The sequence below is a fragment of the Crocodylus siamensis genome, chromosome 8 (genome assembly GCF_052110815.1).
Source record: "Crocodylus siamensis isolate JL-2025a chromosome 8, ASM5211081v1, whole genome shotgun sequence".
NCBI classification, from domain to species: Eukaryota; Metazoa; Chordata; order Crocodylia; family Crocodylidae; genus Crocodylus; species Crocodylus siamensis.
Window position 1 is genome coordinate 41,040,411 of NC_143402.1, and position 19,927 is coordinate 41,060,337.

Sequence of the window (19,927 nt, forward strand, 5' to 3'; positions counted from 1 at the left end):
CTGTTGTGGTGAGCAGAGGGGGAAGGGAAGGGGTGTGGGTGGTGCCCAGCTGGGTGTAGGGGCATGGGAGTCAGGGAGGGGAGTCCCACCACTGTGCATCGCCGTGCTCTACCAGTCCAGGAGCTGCTCTTTTGGTGGCTCCTCCAGTGGCTGGAGACTGGGCTGCACTCTGGGTGGCTAGCCCCAGCCACAGCCTGGAGCATAGCCCTGGCTCTGTCCTCCTTGCAGAGCACAGTGGAGCAGGGACTATGGGGGACTGCAGCCACCCTAAAATTCCCCATAGCCCCTGCTGCACCTGCCCCCACGCCCTGCTGCTGCTTGCCCAGCTGGGGTGAAGCCTTGGCTAGTCTGGGAGATGTGGGGAGGCTGGAGCAGCTACTGTTGCTGTGCACTGTTTGTCTGAGGCAGCATAGTGGCACCATCCCATGCTTCCCCACCCCGGCTGGGCGAGCAGCAGGAGGGTATAGCCCCCACTCCCAGTACTTTCTACCGCCTATCCGGAGCACAGCCCAGCCCAGCCCACACCACACAGATCTGGGGGCACACGCCCACTCCCATGCCTTCCCGGACCAGCAGTGAGAGCTGATGGAGCCAACAGAAGAGGAGCTCCCAGATTCATGGTGCATGGCAGTGTGCAGTGGCAGGAGCCCCGCTCCTTGAGTCCCGTCTTGTCCCAGCCCTAGCCCCAATCCTTCCCTTTCCGTGGAGGCATTGATCTTCTCCCCCTCCACCCACCACAACAGACTTAGCAGCTGGAGGCAGATGTGTCCAGCATCATCGAAGACTGCTGCCTGTATAGTCTACGGCCAAATCTCCAGATCTGAATCAGCTGAATCAAATATGGAAAGTATTTTGAATCACCGAATCAAATCACTGTCCCTCCAAATTGGCCGAATCCAAATCTGAACCAAATACTTGCTGCTTCGCACAGGCCTACTAGGCATTACCACATTCCCAGATCCCCACGCTACTGACTTACATGTACAAAGTACAAAGAGAAGCAAGATTTCTTTAGTAATATCTTTACTGGAACATCTCCCCCAACTATACAGTTAGTCTAATAAAAGATATTGTCATTTATAAAGCTAAACATCTGTGTAACCATCCGAAGAACAATGGCCTAACAATAAGGTGACAGACAGCAGGGTAATACAAACCAATAGGGGAATCAGGGTAAGTGGAAAAACCTTGACTGGTCAAACAGTGCTGATGAAGTAATTACTCAAGTAAGTGTGATATCTCTGGCAAACTTTTCTGTTTGTTTCCTTTCCCCACAATAATCCTCTACCAGCTTTTATAATTTTCTCAGAATTAGCCTTGAAAATTCTATACAGTTGCTCAAGTACAAAACCCAGAAGAAATATATGTTGTTTTCAAAGGATAAAAGACTGCTCTTGTATCAGCCACTAGGTCATTCTCCTTCACAGATGGTACATACCCAACAATTTCCTACTGATTTAAAGTAATTACCTCCTGAAACATCACATGGTTCCAATCTACTTCCTTATTGGATATTAGCAATTATATCTGAGCAATACAGCACTTGCTTTGCACAACCAACCTTCCTGCAGAAGACATTTGTTTTTCTCTAACAACATCTGTCTCAAAACCACAGTAAAAAACTGAAGTAACCAACAGCACAGAATTAAAAGGAAATGATTTTTTGGAAAGTGTCAAGCTGCATTACGAGAAAACCTTACCGGTGTCATTCTGATTTCAACGCTTAAAATCCTTGCGCACATCATGCAATTTTCATGGAATCATAGCAGTAGGGTCAGAAGGGACCTTGTAGATCTTCAAGTCCGACCCCCTGCGTGGGCAGGAGAAAAAACTGGGCTCAAATGATCTCAGCTAGGTAGGCAGCAAGCCTCCTCTTAAAGACCCCCAGGGTAGGAGCCAGCACCACTTCCCTTGGATGTTGGTTCCAGATCCTAGCCGCCCTGACATTGAAGTAGTTCTTACGGATATCTAATCTAAACCTACTCTCCAACAATTTATGGCCATTATTCCTTGTTATGCCAGGGGGTGCTAGGGGAAACAAGGTCTCTCCCAAACCCTTCTGGTCCCCCCTAGTGAGTTTATAGACGGTCACCAGGTTCCCCCTCAGTCTTCTCTTGTGAAGGCTGAACAAGTTCAGGTCCCGCAGTCTCTCATTGTAGGGTCTGCCCTGTTGTCCCCAGATCATGCGGGTGGCCCTCCTCTGGACCCTCTCAATGTTGTCCACATCCCTCCTGAAGTGGGGCGCACAGAACTGGACACAGTACTCCAGCTGTGGCCTGACCAGTGTTGCATAGAGGGGGAGGATCACCTCCTTGTCCCTGCTAGCGATGCACCTGTGGATGCATGACAAGGTGTGGTTAGCCTTGCCAACCGTGACCTTGGATTGTTGGCCCATGTTCATCTTGGAGTCAATAATGACTCCAAGATCCCTTTCTGCTTCCATGCTTTCAAGAAGGGCATTTCCCATCTTATAACTGTACTGCTGGTTACTACTGCCCAAGTGCAGCACCCTGCTCTTGTCAGTATTGAAGCGCATCCTGTTTTTGCTAGCCCACCCCTGTAACCTATCCAAGTCTTGCTGCAGTCTTTCCCTCCCTACTAGCATGCTCACCTCACCCCAAATTTTGGTATCATCAGCGAATTTAAACAGGGTGCTTTTCACCCCATCGTCCAAATTGCTGATAAAGAGATTGAACAGCGTGGGCCCAAGAACCAAGCCCTGGGGGACTCCGCTGCCCACTTCTCCCCAGGTCGAATATGACCCATCCACCACCACCCTCTGAGTGCAACCCTTCAGCCAATCTGCAATACAATCCATCTGACTGTGCAGGCATCAATGCCACAGTCACCCAATTTTTTAATGAGGATGGGGTAGAAGACGGTGTCAAAGGCCTTGCTGAAGTCCAGAAAGACTACATCCACGGCAACACCTGCATTGAATGCTTTTGTGACCTGATCATAAAAGGCAATCAGGTTGGTCTGACATGACCTGTCCCTAATGAAACTGTGCTGGTTGCCTTTGAACATCATCTCTGAGGCTGGCCCATCGCAGATGTGCTCCATGATGATCTTCTCAAAGAGATTCCCTAGGATTGAGGTAAGACTGACGGGCCTATAGTTGCCCGGGTCCTCCCTCCTCCCTTTTTTAAAGATGGGGACCACATTAGCTATCTTCCAATCATCTGGCACCTGGCCTGAGCACCACGAGCGCTCGTAAAGCCGTGCCAAGGGCCCTGTAATAACCCCTGCCAGCTCCCTCAACACCCTGGGGTGGAGAGCATCTGGACCCACTGATATGAACATATCCAACCGCTCCAGAAGCTCTCTAATCCGGTCCTCCCCAACCTGAGGCCTGGAGGCATTCCCCTTGAGTCCATCTTGCATCATGGTGGGGAATTCCCGGCCCCTGCCCAAGAAAACAAAGGTGAAGAATTGGTTAAAGAGGTCTGCTTTCTCCTCTGGCGCAACCACCAGATTGCCCAGAGGATCTTGCAGGGGCCCACATTACCCAGTGCTTTCTTCATCCTCCCTATATATTTGAAAAAGGCCTTTTTATTATCTTTGATTTTGGACGCAAGTCCTAGCTGTATGTCCGCCTTAGCTTTCCTGACAGCCCCCCTACAGGCCTGAACAGAGGAGGTATACTCCTCTTTGGAGATAGCACCCCCCTTCCACCAGGTGTACGCTGCCTTTCGGCAATCAGGCATTTCCGTACATCCTTGGTGAGCCAGAGGGGCTTTTGGGCACTCCTGCCCCACTTGCTTTTTGTTGGGATGGTCACAACCCATCCCTACATCCCTTGCCTTAAGTGCCTCTGCAAGCTGGCCCAAAAATTCCTGGTCCAGCTCCTCCTCTTGGTTGGGGGGTCTGTGGTAGACCCCCACGGATAGATCCCTCTCCCCATGGCCTCCTTGTATCTTGACCCAGAGCACTTCAGCTTGCCCCTCTGACCCCATTTTGCTGGCAGAAGATGTGTATTGCTCCTTGACATAGAGCGCCACACCCTGCCTTTCCTTCCTTCTCTATCCTGCCTGTAAAGCCTATAGCCCCTAATGCTAACTGCCCAGTCATGGGATGAGTCCCACCAAGTTTCTGTAAGCCCTATTATGTCTGAGTCTGAACTGGCTATTCTGAGGGCGAGTTCCTCCTGCTTATTCCCCATGCTGTGAGCATTGGTATATAGGCATTTAAGGTCCTGCCTAGCTGTGTGTGCCACCTCTCGATTTGGGAGACTGTTTGTACTCCTGTTTCTTGCCTGGGCACTCCTAGCATTTGTTACCTGTCTTGCTCAGGTGGTGTCTCCTAGTCTTCCTGCAGCCCCCTCCCCCGGTGATGCTAGTTTAAAGCTCGCCGTACTAGATCAGCCAGCCTGGTAGAGAAGACACGCTTGCCTTCAGGAGAGAGGTGAAGCCCATCCCACCCCAGCAAGCCCCCTGCCCGAAAGCATGGGTCATTATCAAAGAACCCAAAGGCCTGCCTTGCAGCACCAACTGCATAAGCACCAGTTGACCTCGCCAATGCAGGCCTCGTGTCACCGTCCCCACCTACTCACCGAAAGAAGAGAGGAGAATACCACCTGCGCCCCTGTCTCCTTAAGCTTGTGCCCCCAGAGCCTTGAAATCCTTCATAATGCGGTCAGGGTTGCCCCTGGCCACATCATTCATCCCCACATGGATGACAACCATGGACTACTGGTCTGCAAGTTAGATGTAGGCCGGGATCCTCTCCGTGATGTCTCTAACCCGAGCCCCAGGCATGAAGCAGACCTCTCGCATCATGGGGTCAGGCAGACAGATGGGACCTTCCAGTCCTCATAGGATGGATTTTAGCTAAAGGAAGTATCAAATACATATATACATTAATTGTACAGAGGCAGAAAAGCTGTTGTGACTACTAGCCCACCCACTTTCCTAATTGTCAAATATTTCTTGATACATTTCATAGACTGCAAATTATAATCACAACTAAACACCATTGTTAAGAAGAAAAAGTGTAATTAATAATCAATCCATTTTCAGGTTTTTTACTCTTCCCTCAGAACAGCCACCCATACTGTATCACAATGGCAACATGATCTTTCCACTGCTTCTCACATACGCACAAACTCAAAAAGTCCAGGCCTTTCACCTGCAATGGAATCTTCCAGCGGGTGCGGGAGGAAAGGAGTAACACTGGACCATCAGAGAGACATGGGTTCAATTACTAGCTCAACCACAGGTTTCCTGTGTGACCTTGGGCATGCCACTTATTTTGCCCTCCACCTCTGAAATAAGATGGTACTGTCATCTCTTACAGGCGAGTTACGAGGGAAAAATTCTTGAACAATTTTCATGTTCTCAGATCCTCTGACAATGGCAGCCATAAATACTTAGAGAAGCCCTGACATTCAGGTAAAGCAAGCTCACAGTTATAAGGGGTCCATGCTATTAGCCTCCAATGCCTTACTGAAGTTTATAAGACATTTAAAAAACTAGAACTCTTGGTTCCAAAATGACACCTTTTATTAGACCAACTGGAAAATGGCAAGAAAATTGTCCTTTTGACAAACATTTACAATCACAAAATAAATAAAGAGTTTTCCAGGCCAGAAATAACTCACAGATTCTGACACGCATTTAAAAGCCTTAGATACTTGGAGGTTGGTTCATGAAGGCATGCAAATATAGAACCCTGTCCTGTCCCTTCACATGCTCAAAGGTTGGCACATACATTCCTGAATTAAGTATGTAGCAATGCACCCAGCATATTCTAAATTACCCTTCCTAACATTTCCTTAAATCTTTTTTTTCTTACAAGATGCTCAAATCTTAAGTTAGCACACAAGCAAAGTAAGATTCAAGGATTCAAAGATTCAAACAGTGAGGAAATCAATTCTTTGCAATTTTGTCTAAAAGCTTTTTTGGCAAGAAGAAAGTCTTACAATTTAAGCTGAGTTAACAAAAGCAGGAATATGGGTAAAATGACAAAAAGAAGCAGCAATTTTTTAAGCCCATTTCAGATTTCATTTTTGCTCAGACTAACTGTACAGCTCAACAGAAACTTTCTGCACAGGAAACTTCTGCAACTACAGAAACATGTATTCACTTACCTTAATGTTAAGTTCTGCTTAGTCCATTGAGGAAGCAAATGAACACCCTGCATCATATTTTACCAAGGCACAAAGTAATCCTTTGCATTTAAAGGGTAGTCATTTCAATTTAAATGCAGCTAACTAAAATATAGGTTTCCCTCGATTTATGAGATACATACATTCCCAGAGAACGGTGCATAAATTGACTTCACATAAAGCGAACCCACTTTACAGTGTAACAAATAGGGATAGGAACTTATGGCAGTGAGGGAGGCAGGGAGGGAGGGAGGCTGCAGCTAGGAAGGGGGCAAGGGGAGGGGTACTGCTCCCGGGGCTGCACAAGGCAGCAAACCAGAGAGAACAGAGCCGCGTTCACCCCAGCCCCGGCTGCAGCAGCCCTGGGAGCGGCCGATTGCAGCTGTTTCCAGCTGGGGCTGGAGTGAGTGGGGCCATGGCCCTTTCCCCTCACCCCACAAACTTACCTGCTTGGGCAGGAGGGGTGTCTATGCTGATTGCATAAGAGCAAATTTACCTCGCATATAACAAATTATGTGTCTAAATATGCTCATAGCATAAGAGCAAATTCGCATACAAAGAACCCACATAAATCGAGGGAAGCTTGTAATTAAAGCCACAGCAAATACGTGCAAAAAACATTCAAAAGAGGAAAGCAGGGAAGATGATTTTTTTTTCAGTGAAGGTTCCCCTATTATTTTATATACATTTTATAGAAACAGGGAAAACACAAACAGTTCATCTATCTCACCAAGTGATGTTTCTAATAAAAAAGAGATTAAAGACTTTTAAGAGTGTTGTAAACCCTTCAGGTATGATAGACATTCAAAAAATGGTGCCAGAGAATAAACATATGTATTACATCAGAATCTGAAGTTGAAGTGAAGGATAAAGCTTCATACACCCTTATAATTGGGATACATTTTGACTTCAGGGCCAAAATATAAACAAAGAAGCAATCTTTTAAAAACTGAACTGAATTTTGAGTCCTGCAAAAACATAAGACAAACTGCTAAAAACCTCTATGGTAAAGGTAGTCCACAAAAATGGTGTCAACCTATGAATCTAATGGTAAGCAGCTTTACAGCTTTTCTTTTTATTTTCCATTAGAGGTTTCCCTTGCTTTATGCTGTACATGGGTTCCTGAAAAACAGTGCATAACTTGAATTTGCATAAAGGGAACCCACTTTACAATGTAACAAATAGGTATATGTTTCAAGACCTCAACTGTACAGAACCCCAGACCCATTTCTACCACTTTTACAAGACAATTTTGTACTGACATAAGCACAGGGAGGTGGTGAATGTTACCATAATGGGGATGGCAACTACAGAAGCACGTGTTGCAGACAACAAGTGAGGAGCTCAGATCCACACAGTAAACCATATTTTGGTGTGCATCACTCTCACAATGCACTGCACAAAGCAGGTGACTACCAGCTTCCACCACACTGATTGCATAAGAGTGAATTTACCTCCCATATAACAAATTTTTGGTATATGGGTCATTGCATAAGAGTGAATTTGCACATACAGAACCCACATAAAGGAAACCTGGGAAACCTGTATCTGTAATGAAGCAAGAAGCTCTGCAGGCCTCAGGCAGGACTGACTCATGAGGGCAATCCATTGCCCTAAAAGTGTCAAGGCTAAATCAAGGGCCAGGGGGGAGTAGAATGCCATGGTTTGCCTTATCCAAGAGGTCAGACAAAAATACAATAATCCTTCTTGCCTTTGGGTGCCTGTACATGAGCGTGGAGGCTGCTCCTAAGTGCTGCAATTACAGAGCAGTGGAGCATGGTAATTACCAAGTTCCAGCAGCCTCCTGTGTCTTGTGTATCAGTGTCCCCATGCTTAAAAATGGCGTTGAATGAGCTTTAGCTTGAGGTAAAAAAACTCTCTCGGTTCGTTTCTTTGGAGGCTCAATGAATATTAATGATCCTTCAGGCACACATTGTTGGTGATACAAAAGGGTATATATTTGCAAATAGGGTCAGAGAGAGAAGACAAAAGATCAAAACCCTCTGCCCCCGGGAACAATCATTAGCAGGCTTTTATCCCCTCTCTTCTGGCACGTGTACAGAAGCAGGAACTCTTACAACTCATTTCCGGTTCATACAAACATGCATGTGAATACGTCAGATCATACATCCCATGTGTATTATAATTAACTACTTAAGTATGCGGGGCGGATAGGCTTAATATGTATTAGCTTATTGCGCGTGCTCAAAAGGGACCCAAGGTTATGAAGGGTTTAAATTCAAGGCTAAGATGGCAATTACTCTTATCTAACCTAAAAAATGTGGGAGCCATGAAAGAAAGTGTGATTTAGTGTAACAAAGAGATAGTAAATTTGCAGAACAAAGAGAGAGTGATACCTTAGTACAAAGAGCCCTTGGTAGTTTTCCCTTCAATTTCCAACCCCCCTTCCCTCTCCCATTAAGGAGACAAGGAGGGCTAGCAGCTGTGTTTTTCTAAATCTGCTATTGATAATGTATTTTTAATAATATTTCTAACAAGCTCAAGGGCCCCCACTGCCATTTTTAAGCATGGGGATGCTGACTACATGAGAAGCTGTAGCATTTTAATTAGAGCAGCTCTTGGAGCACGTGTACAAGTACCCTTAAAGTCCGCACGCCTGCTGCTCCTAGTGCTAACCAGACTAATCAATATGCTTAAATGTCAAAACCACTAAAGCTCACTCTACAAAGCCAGGAAGAAGAGCATACCCTCATTCAGCTCCATCTCTGAAGATAGACTATAAAAATATTAGCCACAAGGCAGGGGGGCTTTTAACATCAGCAAGAGAGGATTATTATCATAAGGTTGTTGCAAAAATGTTGCGGTTCGTTTCTCGGGAGGCGAAGAACTCTCAGACACACACTATTAGCAACACAAAAGGTATATTTGCAAATAGGGTTGGAGTGGAAACAAAGGACCACTCCGCCCGCCGAGGAAAACTCTCAGCTGGCTTTTATCCCTCTTCTCCTGGGCACGTGTGCAGAAACAGGAACTCTTACAACTTATTTCTGGTTCATACAAACATATATGTAAACATGTCGCTTCATATGTCCCATGTGCATTATAATTAACTACTTAAGTATGTGGGGCGGATAGGCATATATGCATTAGCTAATTACGCATGCTCAGAAAAGCCCCTAGGTCATCAAAAGTTGAAACCCTCCCCTCTTCCAAGGAGACTGTTGAATTATAGCTCCTGTAATCTGCATGACAAAAAGCAGATGGAAACTGAAGGAATGTGAGGGTTGAGAGTGATTTAGTATAACAAAGAGATAGTAAGTTGAAGGAGAAGGAGGGAAATGTCCTTGGTGGTGTTTCTCCTTATCAGGTATGAGATACAAACTGTGTAGTTCTAACAACACTCTATTCATTATGCGTTTCTAATAATATTTCTAACAAGGTGACATAGTCATACCAATCATTCCTGACAGGACACAAGAATTTATCACCATTTTTCCCTTACATAAAAGCACTAGCTCCTCCCTGCCCAAGCCAGTGCCCCTCACTCCCACCCCACAGCCACCCCCCCCACTGGTGGCCTCACTCCCACCCCACAGACCGCCCCCCCGCCCTGCCCGTTCCCTCATTTCCACCCCACACCCTCACTTCAGCCTCACAGCCCTCCCCCATCCTGCCAGTGCCCTCACTCCTGCCCCCAGTGTGTAAAGAAGGGCATATGCAGGGAAGGGGGGCACAGGTCCCTCAGACTCCTGCACCCACCACAGGCTATGTATGGCCGGCCCAGCGGCACTACCCCTGCTTGGGCCCGGCCCGGTGGCAGCCCCGCACCCCACAATGGTGCAGGGATGTGAGGGGGCCATGCCCCAGCCCCACCGCTGCCACAGACACTCACCCACTGTGAGCTGCTCACCGCTGAGCCCAATGCCACCTGCACACGTGCACAGGGCTCCACCTGCCACCCAGCCCAGCAGCCCCTCCAGCCCACAGTGAGGCCACAGAGGGCCCACAGCTTCCTGCACTTCTCTCCTGGCATGGGGAAGAACCACATTTCTCCTTCAGGAGCCAAGTGGCTGACACAACACCTAACGGGCACCAGCTGTGTCTCCTGTGTTGGGCAGCAATGTACACGGCAGTTCCCATGGGACATGCATGTCCAAGAGACATGCAGAGCGAGTGCCCCAACACAGACACAGCCGGGGGCCCAGATCCATCTGTCCCAGCATCGTGAACATCTGATTTCTTTCAGATCCATTTTCTTGGTGCAGGGAGCGAGAGGAAGAGGAAGCTCCACTGACATGAATAGTGGCTTCTGAAACACCACTAGTTCTCTGCAGACAAGCTCTGTGCACTGCAAACACTGGGGAAGGTGCGGAGAACATGAGGGAACTTGGCTCTGTTTCAAACTTGCCCTGGGCATTGGCTCCTTGAGAGCTTGAGGCTTCTCTTCATCAGTACAAACATTGGGCAAACTGAAGTCCCTTGTTTCCATCTTGGAATAGCTTCCCCCAGGCTACTTATCCCAAGGGGACCCTTTGCAAAAACAAAGCCTTAGAGAAAGGATACAGCACAGAGTAGATACAATCATTTTGTTGGGTTTTTTTCATAAAAACATTAATTTAATAATCAGTTTTATAGTTTGAAAGAAATAAAGCTATTTACATTTAAAATTATGACAACCTATTTTAAGACCTCAAGTCATGTCAATCTATCCAAGTATCAAAGTTAAATAAAACATATTCAAGTGGTGCATATTTGCTGCCAATTTACTAAAGAAAGTAACCACTGAACTTTATAGGTTTACATACTTTTAATGTGGAAAAACTCTCACCCATGGGAAGTGAATAGGAAAGAGGCTATACTATGGCCTGGCTTACCAAGAAGGTAAATCAATTTCCACTGAAATCCAAGGAAGCTACAATTTCTCAGAGGTTAAGTGTCACACAACTATGTAGCCCTGTGGGGTCAGGCCAACTCTCAGGTTCTCAATATTGCGCTGACAGGAGGGTGTGACACAATCGCACATATACAAACACACAAACCAATTAGGTGCATACACACACACACTACCAGCTCAGGCACATACGCATCCAAACCAGCCTAGGCACATGCATACTTATCAACGATTCAAGCACATACACTATACACCCCAAAAGTTAGACAAAAATCAATTGTCCATACCCACAAACTAAATACATATACACAGACCACTAATTCATATATCGTACAAACAAAGACATACACACACACACTCACCAGTTCACACACATACAACCCACCTATTGATGAGGAATGGAAAAGTATGGAAAAGAAGTGTATACATGTTGGGACAGGGTGGGAAATGTTGGTGAAGGCCGAGTGGGAACAACACGGCAGCCTACAGGATAAGCTTATCAGGAGACAACTTGAGAAAACACGCCTGGTTCAGTGTGAGAGAAAGAAGGAGCCACCAGGCTCCAAGGCTCACGGGCTAATCAAAGGTTCAGCGGCCCCAGGTCCGCAGCCCCAAGGAGCCGGGCAAAGATGCCCCTTACCCAGGTGTGTTGGGAAGGGAGGGGCCGAGAATTTCCCCGCCAGTATAAAGAAGAGCATGGGACAGGCAGGAAGCAACAACGCAGAACCAGAAAGAGGAGAAGGAGGAGGTGGAGCACGCTGGCCCACACTGCTGGGAACTCTAAAAGTGACGTTGAGTGCTGGTAGGAGCCTCTGGCAGAAAGCAAAACCCCAGCGGGGTTTTGGAACCCAGTTTACTGGCCCCTGGGGAGTAGAACTGTTTGTTTACCGGCTGGGAGCTGGCTGAGCCGGGTGCCAAGGGTACCATAATAACCCTAATAGAGGGGCACTATTGACATTGGGATACCGTAGTACATGTAATAGTGGCATAAGCCACTATTATGGGCTTAAGCTGTTAAGAGAAATCGTGGCAAGCTCTACAAGGGGCTCTCAGAGAAAGAGAGAGAGCCAACAAGAGAGACTGACCCAACAAAGGTCAGGTTTGGTTTCGAGTGTGGCTGCAGACAGCCGGAGCAGCGACACAGGCCAGGAGAGCCTTCTCTATTTTCGTGTTTTCTTTTTTGACCATTCTTTTGTTGATTGTTCGAGGGGAACTGAGGACACGTGGCCGGACCAACTGGCTGACCACCACCTGGTGGAACGGGAGAGGGTGTAGGGGCGGCAGAGCCCTCAGAAACTCGGGCCCTCGCAGGACGTTGGTGAGACTGATAATTGGACTACACGTCAAGGTATATGAACCAACTCCATTAACATCAAGTCGTGGCAGGAGAAACATGGGCGTGTAAGATCCTCAATTAGAGCAGATAACAACCTAGTCGAGTGGCAGGCAGCGTCCTTCAGGTCCACAAGGGACTGCAATACCCGACATTCAGCAAGACACCAGGATGAGTTGCTGTCAGACTGCCAAGAATATGTTACAGGGCGGGTTGATCTGTATGTGACTTATCAGTATATAAAGAAGTCTGTGCTTTGTTTTTCTTGAGAATTAGCTGCCCCTTGCTTTTTCTCCCGTGGCCATGCAAAATAAAGCACTTCTGATAGCCAAACAGTAAGCCAGTGTGAATTTCCACATCATCTTGGGGACTTGTCTGGGATGTGTCCTCACACAGACCGCACCAAGTAGGACCCTTATCTCGGCTCTTCGACTCCGTCGTGCCGAGAAGGCTATCCTCGACTCAGTTCTTTGACTCTTAGGCCTCAACACCCTGGACCCTGATCTACCATTCATCTGTTTGGCTCTGGAAAAATCCCTGGCCAGGGTGAGTACCTGCCTGTTTTGGTGTCAGTAAGTCCTAGGCGTGGCAATGAGTAACAGGATCCCACCCAGTATATGTATCTGAAATATGGGCCCCGGTCAACACAGTACTTAATTAAATGGAACCGGTATACTGATGGTGACCCCAAATTGCGCTGGCCCTTAGATGGGTCATAGGATCATCATATCTTCAAACATCTCTGAGAAAATTTGGAAAGCAAGCACCCTGTTCAGATGGAAGCCTGGTACCTATGGGAAGACGAGTCCAAAAAGTGCCATAAGCGCTCCCCTTGTGGCTACCTATAAGGATAATGAAAAAAAATTTAAGAAGCAAATCAATCACCTTCAGAATCAGGTTATAGATCTCCAGTGTCAAGGGCCGACCCCATCTGCCCCTTGTTCACCGTATCTGGCTAGGCTTTATCCTGCTTTGCCTCTGCCACCAGATGACCCACCCCGAGACAATTTGTTGGATCATTGTGTCCCGCTCCCGCCACTGCCCGCCGGTTCTGCGGCCTCAGGCACTGCTGTGTCTGCCGCGCTACCTTCCCCGGCGACTCCACCAACCCTTACCCCTGGTCCTTCGTCTCCCGTTACCACCGTCACTTTTGATTCTCCCACGGGGGACCAGTTCAAAATTGACGTCTCCCTGGACCCCCAAGATGGGTGGACCATACATTCAGCTTCCCTAGACCAGCAGAATACCCCAGTCAAATTGACCCTCTGGAACCAAAATAACGCTACCACCAAGGTAGACTGTGAGAGGATCTTTGTAAGGAGGACTCGCCAGGGCCGAAAGCTTGTTTGGGCACAGTATCCCTTTTGAGAATACCCTGTGCCTGGGGGGCAACCCATGGTGGTCCATGTCCCCTTCTCACCATCAGAAACCGTCTCTTGGTCAACTACCTTCCCTAAACTCCGTGATGACCCTACCGGGTTTGCTCAAAAACTCCAAACCCTCTTTGAGGTTTATAAGCTGACCCACAGCAATATTCAGATGCTCCTCAGTGGTCTTCTTCCTGGAGACCAGAAAGACACTCTTCTTAAAGCAGCCAACTGGCCTCCTCAAGACCCTGGCAAAGTCCATCTGCCAAACTTCTATAAACAGGTCCTTGAGGCCGGCTCCAGGGCCTCCCCACAAAAAACAGACTGGTCCAAAATTTCCACCTGTAAGCAAAAGCCAGAAGAACATCCTGCCGACTACTATTCTTGCCTGGTCCAAGCCTTTAAGGCACATTCTGGCAGTCAGGATCCAGAAACTAGCCTCCCTGCCATGATTATTCAGACCTTTGTTTTAGGGCTGTTACCTAGGATCTCCGAGTCCCTGCAAAACACCATGATCAGGTGGGAAACTCACTGAAGTTTTGGCTGTTGCCACTCATTTCTATACTAAAGCCCAGCAGCAAAAATCAAAGGCTCAGGACAAATTGATGGCTTTGCAAATCAGGGATCTCCATGGTGGTGCCAGACCACGGTGCTCTGCAGGACCATTTCGCTCAGCCCAACCACGCGGTCCCTCTGACATTCCCAATGATGTCTGCCGCTACTGTAAGCAAAAAGGCCATTGGAAGAATGAGTGCCCAAATAAACCCCGGGGCCCCCACTCTCAACTAGTGCCCTTCCAATTTTAGCCAGGCACCCACCGAGCTCCACCGCCTGGACCAGCTCCTCTCCAGCCCTTCAAAGTTGAAAATCAATATTAGGACAGCCGAGAAGACCCAGAGACTCTAGCCCCTTTACTTTCTACCTTTTCCGATGCTACAATACCCGTTACTGTGGGAGGACAAACTGTTCCTTTTCTTGTCAACACCAGTGCTTCTTTGTCTATTCTTAGCTCTGGTTTTGTTTCTAAGGTTCCCGTTTCTGGTAAAGTAATCACTGCTGTAGGTATTGGGGATCAGCCCATTGACCACCCCATTACACAGCCACTTTCATTTACCTTAGGTCCCCTTACAGAGCAACATGCCTTTTTGCTGAGTCCTTGCACCTCTGTATATCTGTTGGGGCAAGACCTCCTTTGCAAATTGCAGGCAACAGTTCACTGCTCTCCAGATGGGATTTTCCTCACACTACCCCAGACTCAAATTCCTGCCTCAGTGATGACACTAATGGAACAGGATCCCAAGCCCAATTCTTCGTCATTGCAACAGGAACTATTGGCTCACCTTCCTGAGTCCTTTTGGTTCCACTCCACAACCGATGTGGGATTTCTCAAGGGTGCCATCCCAGTTTCTATCAAGGTTAAATCAGGAGTGTCTCCCCCATCAATCCCGCAATACCTGCTATCAGTTGCTGCCTCCAGAGGCATTGCTCCTGTAATACAAGGTCTCCTAGAAAAGGGTGTCCTTGTACCTACCCGTTCTTGTTGTAATACCCCAATCCTTCCAGTCCGAAAGAAGAAGTGCACACCTAAGGGGTTGCCTGTTTATCATTTTGTCCAAGATTTGCATACTATTAACAATTTTGTGATTCCCTTAACAGCTGTGGTACCCAACCCTGCCACTGTACTTTCTCAAATACCTGCTTCCGCTCTTTATTTTTCCATGATGGATCTCTGTAATGCCTTTTTTTCTATACCAGTTCACCCTGACTCTCAATATTTATTTGCTTTTACTTACCAGAGCCGGCAATACACCTTTACCCATCTGCCTCAAGCTTTCCATGACTCACCCACTATATATAGCCAGCTTCTCAAGTCTGACCTCAATACAGTCCAGTTGCCTCATGATTCTGTGCTAGTCCAATACGTAGATGATTTGCTCCTTTGTTCTGATACCCTCCCTCATTGCCAAGTTGACACTGTCTTTCTGCTGTTCTTTCCCTTCCACGCCCACTGACTAAACATCAACTCCGTGGTTTTCTAGGTGCTGCCAACTACTGCTGACAGTGGATTCCTAATTATTCTGGACTTTCCAGACCTCTCACCCTTCTCACCTGTGACTCTTCCCCTGACCTGCTACCCTGGGAAGACATCCATGAATCTGCCTTCTGTCAGCTCAAGCAAGCCCTTTCTTCTCCCGCTTTCGGTCTGCCTGACTGTTCTAAGCCTTTCACTCTCTTCTGCCATGAACAACAGGGCATTGCTTCTGGTGTCTTGACCCAGCCTTCCGGACCCTCCCCGCACCGTCCTATTGCTTACTATAGTGCCTGCCTTGGCCCCGTCGCTTCTGGGTTTCCTCCTTGTCTCCGCGCTGTTGCTGCCCCCACTCTACTGGTTTCTAAAACTGATAACCTTGTCCTTGGGCACCCCCTTACTGTTCCCGTCCCACACGCTGTCTTCACCCTCCTCCAACATGGCAGGACTCAGCACTTGTCCCCTGGCCATCTAACCCACTATGAGGTGGTTCTCTTGGCTGCGGACCATGTAACCCTTGTCCGCTGTGATTCCCTCAATCCTGCCTCTCTTCTTCCTTCACCCTCAGACGGCCAACTCCATGACTGTACTCAGCTTGTGGACTTTGTTTCTCTTCCCCGTCCTGATCTTTCCGATACCCCTCCGATTAACCCTGACCTCATTTTCTACGTTGATGGCTCATGTTTTCGAGATAATCACAGCATTCTCCAAGCTGGCTATGCTGTCTGTTCCGATCATACTGTTATTAAATCCGCTCCTCTTTCTGTTACTAGTGCTCAAGCTGCTGAACTCATCGCTCTCACTCATGCCTGTCACCTTGCCACTGAACAATCTGCTAATACCTATACAGACTCTTGCTATACCTTTGGTGTTTGCCATTCCTCTAAACAGATCTAAAAACAGCAAGGTTTTCTTACTTCTGCTGGGACTCCCATCTCTCATCATCACCTTATTATTGCTCTCCTGGATGCTATTCTCCTTCCCTCCACCCTTGCTATTCTATGGTGCAAAGCGCACACTGCTACTGATGATACTGTGTCTCTGGGAAACGATAGTGTGAATGCCGCAGCCAAGACCGCCGCCCTGTCAGAACTCTCAGCTCTGGTCCTTTAGGCCGCTCTCTACCTCTCTTCCCCTGTCTTCCCTGACCTTCCCTTTCTCCAGGATGCCACCCCAGATGCCGAAAAGGACGCCTGGATCTCCATGGGCTGCCCTCTCCACTCCGACTCCTTGTGGCGGCACCCATCTGGTTGCCTTGTAGCCCCCAGGGCCCTGCTATCCCTCTTGGCTCAAATGGCCCACTCAGTGGCCCATTCAGCCAAAGGGGGGATGGTAGCCAAAGTTAATCTCCATTAGTATGCCCCCGGTTTTTCCACCATGGCTGCCCATTTTTGTCGCCGGTGTCCACAGTGTCAGCAACACAATCCTGACCGACCATCCTGCCAGCCACATGCATTCCACAGACCTTTAGGTCATTACCCCTTTTCCCATCTCCAGATGGACTTCATTGAGTTGCCCAGGTCGGGACCCTGGAAGTATGTGTTGGTCATTATCTGCCTTTTTAGCAGTTGGCCTGAGGCATACCCTTGCTGACAGGCATCAGCCCTCACTGTGGCCAAAAAGCTTCTTTTTGTCCTGCTGCCCCACTTCGGTCTATCCCTTTCCCTGGACTCAGACCATGGCTCCCATTTTGTTGGCCAGGTGGTCCAACACATTTGCAAGGTCCTTTCCATCCAATACCAGCTCTACACCCCTAATCATCCTCAGAGTGGGGGTAAAGTGGAATGGAAAAACTTTGATATTAAGTTTCGCTTGGCCAAGACTTGTGAACAAACTGATCTAAAGTGGCCCAAGACCCTCCCATTGGTACTTCTCCAAATCCGAAATTCTGTTCAGAGGTCCTCAGGTCTGACCGCTTTTGAGATTGTTATAGGTCCCATGAGGGGACTTGCTGCACCTACCCCCCAACACCTGACTCATCTCCATGATTCCTTATTAACCTACTGCCAAGGGCTCACCAAGCCCCTCAAGGTTATCTCATTGCAGGTTAAAGCCACAGCACATCAGTCTTTAGATGGTGACTCGGTTGTCAATCTGGTCCAACCGGGAGATTGGGTCCTGATTAAGGTCCACCAGAGGAAGGACTGCCTGCAGCCTCGGTGAAAGGGGCCTTTCCAGGTCTAACCACCCCAACTGCTGTAAAAGTTGCCAAGGTTTCTGCTTGGGTCCATACCTCCCACTGCAAGAAGGTAACCGCCCCGACAGAGTGGAAGGCTTCTCTCACCAGCGATACCTCCATGAAGATCCAGAGGGTTCCCTGCGAGTGAAGATCAGACAATGAAATCTCGAAGAGGTTCCTTGTGAGTGAAGATCAGACAACAAAATCTCGAAAAATAGCCTGCATGGCTAGCCAAGTTTTACTTGAGGCTATGAACTTTTGTTCTATGTGTTGAACTGCCTTTAGTGATTTAGTATGAATCACACTAACCCTTGGGAAGTCGCAGATAATTACATAGATTTAGAAACTCCTCAGGGGGTAATGCTGTTCTGTATTCTTGTGGTCAGTATTTTATTGGAAGTAGTGTGCTGGAGGCTGAAATTTTAGTCAAGGGTAGCCCCTTGAAGTTCCAAGGGATAGCAACGTTTGGGATACCGCTCAAGTAGGCTCCAAGATGTTATCTTTTCTTTTACTCTGCTTCATGCCAGGAGTTTTAGTCAGAGCATGGGAGGAGAACAATATTATGTTCCTGGGGCAGAGCATTGCTAGTGCAGGCAACCTTATGAATTGTTGGGTGTGCATACATGGGCCTACACACCCAGCCAGAGGAATCCCAATGCTTGGGGTACCAATTCCCCTTGAGGATTGGGGAAACAGTACCAATACTAGCTTTGTCAGATTTTCCTCCCACTCTAATAGAATGCAACAGTTGATCCCTGAATGGTGTAAAAAGACTTGAGACAGCTGGAGACTGTCCTCCAGACTTGAGGCAGCCCTCTGTTTTAGGTCCAATAGGAGTGGTAGGATGGGCGAAGCTGGTTACTCAGTGGGGCACTATCCCAAAAGCCGAGTAACCTTTATCGCTCCCATAATACGTCTGAGATCCTGCTGGGAAACATGTCCTTTCAGTGTACCAACGCATCTCTCACTATCCATAGAACCCTGGAGGATACCCATAGTCTGGTAATGAATGGGTCTGAATTTTACATGCTGTTAGGTTCTATTTCTTGTAATCAATCAATATCTCAGCGCAGGTTGGTAGGGAGCCAATGTGCCCCTTTCTATAGCTTACAGGTCAATCGGAAGTGTCAAATTGGAAGCACGACCTATAGGGACCTCAGCACTATAGCCACTCCAGGCTTGTTCTGGCTATGCGGGAATGATGTCCACAAGATTTTGCCATGGCATTGGGTTGGCACCTGTACCCAAGGGAGAATCGTCTCAGAGTCTGATTTACACCCAAGCCTCTCTCGGCATGAGGTGTCTAATCTCCCACCTGGTTTGCCCAGACATAGGTGAGCTGTTGAAAACCCACTGGTTTGCCAACCCACCGGATTCCATCAATTTACCAGGGCATTTCTCCCTTGGTTGGGGATAGCTGAATTAGAAAGGACCATTGTAAACATTTCGGGAGTTATGGAGAAGTTTTTTAATGCCAGCGTCAATGCTTTAGGAGCTCTTAATGATGAAATCACCCAGATAGGACAGATGGCTACTGAAAAGTGTATGGCTTTGGATTATCTCCTAGCTGCCCAAGGAGGGGTATGTGCAGTTGTGAACCATACTTGCTGTGCCTGGATCGATCAGCACCAACGAATGGAAAAGGACCTCCGCACCATAAGAAGGCAGTTGCAGGTGATCCATGCGGTTGCAGAGTAGAAACACTTCAACTGGTGGGGGTGGCTACCAGATGTAGGGGGATGGTTGAAACCCCTGCTAAAATGGTGTATTCTGAGTTTATTATGCATTTTTGCTGTTTTCATTATTATCCAAATGTTTCTGTGTTGCTTACGCTGTTGTTTATCAAAAACTGCCCAGAGTGTTTCTAGGCTCTCTAAGACCGAACTGCAGATGATGGTGCTCAGGGAGGTGGCCTATGAGTGCAAACAACAAGAAAATGTCAAAGGCTTTATGAATATAGAGGTGTAAGCACAAGTGCTTACAAGGGGGGAATGTTGAGGAATGGAAAAGTACTGAAAGGAGTGTATACGTGTCAGGACAGGGTGGGAGATGTTGGTGAAG

The 19,927-nt window shown here is 47.7% G+C and overlaps 1 pseudogene; it reads left to right on the forward strand.

The window, feature by feature from the left end:
* Window positions 1–19,564, forward strand: part of LOC149858319 (syncytin-2-like) — a 42,303-nt pseudogene extending 22,739 nt beyond the window's left edge.
* The last annotated feature ends 363 nt before the right edge of the window (window positions 19,565–19,927 follow it).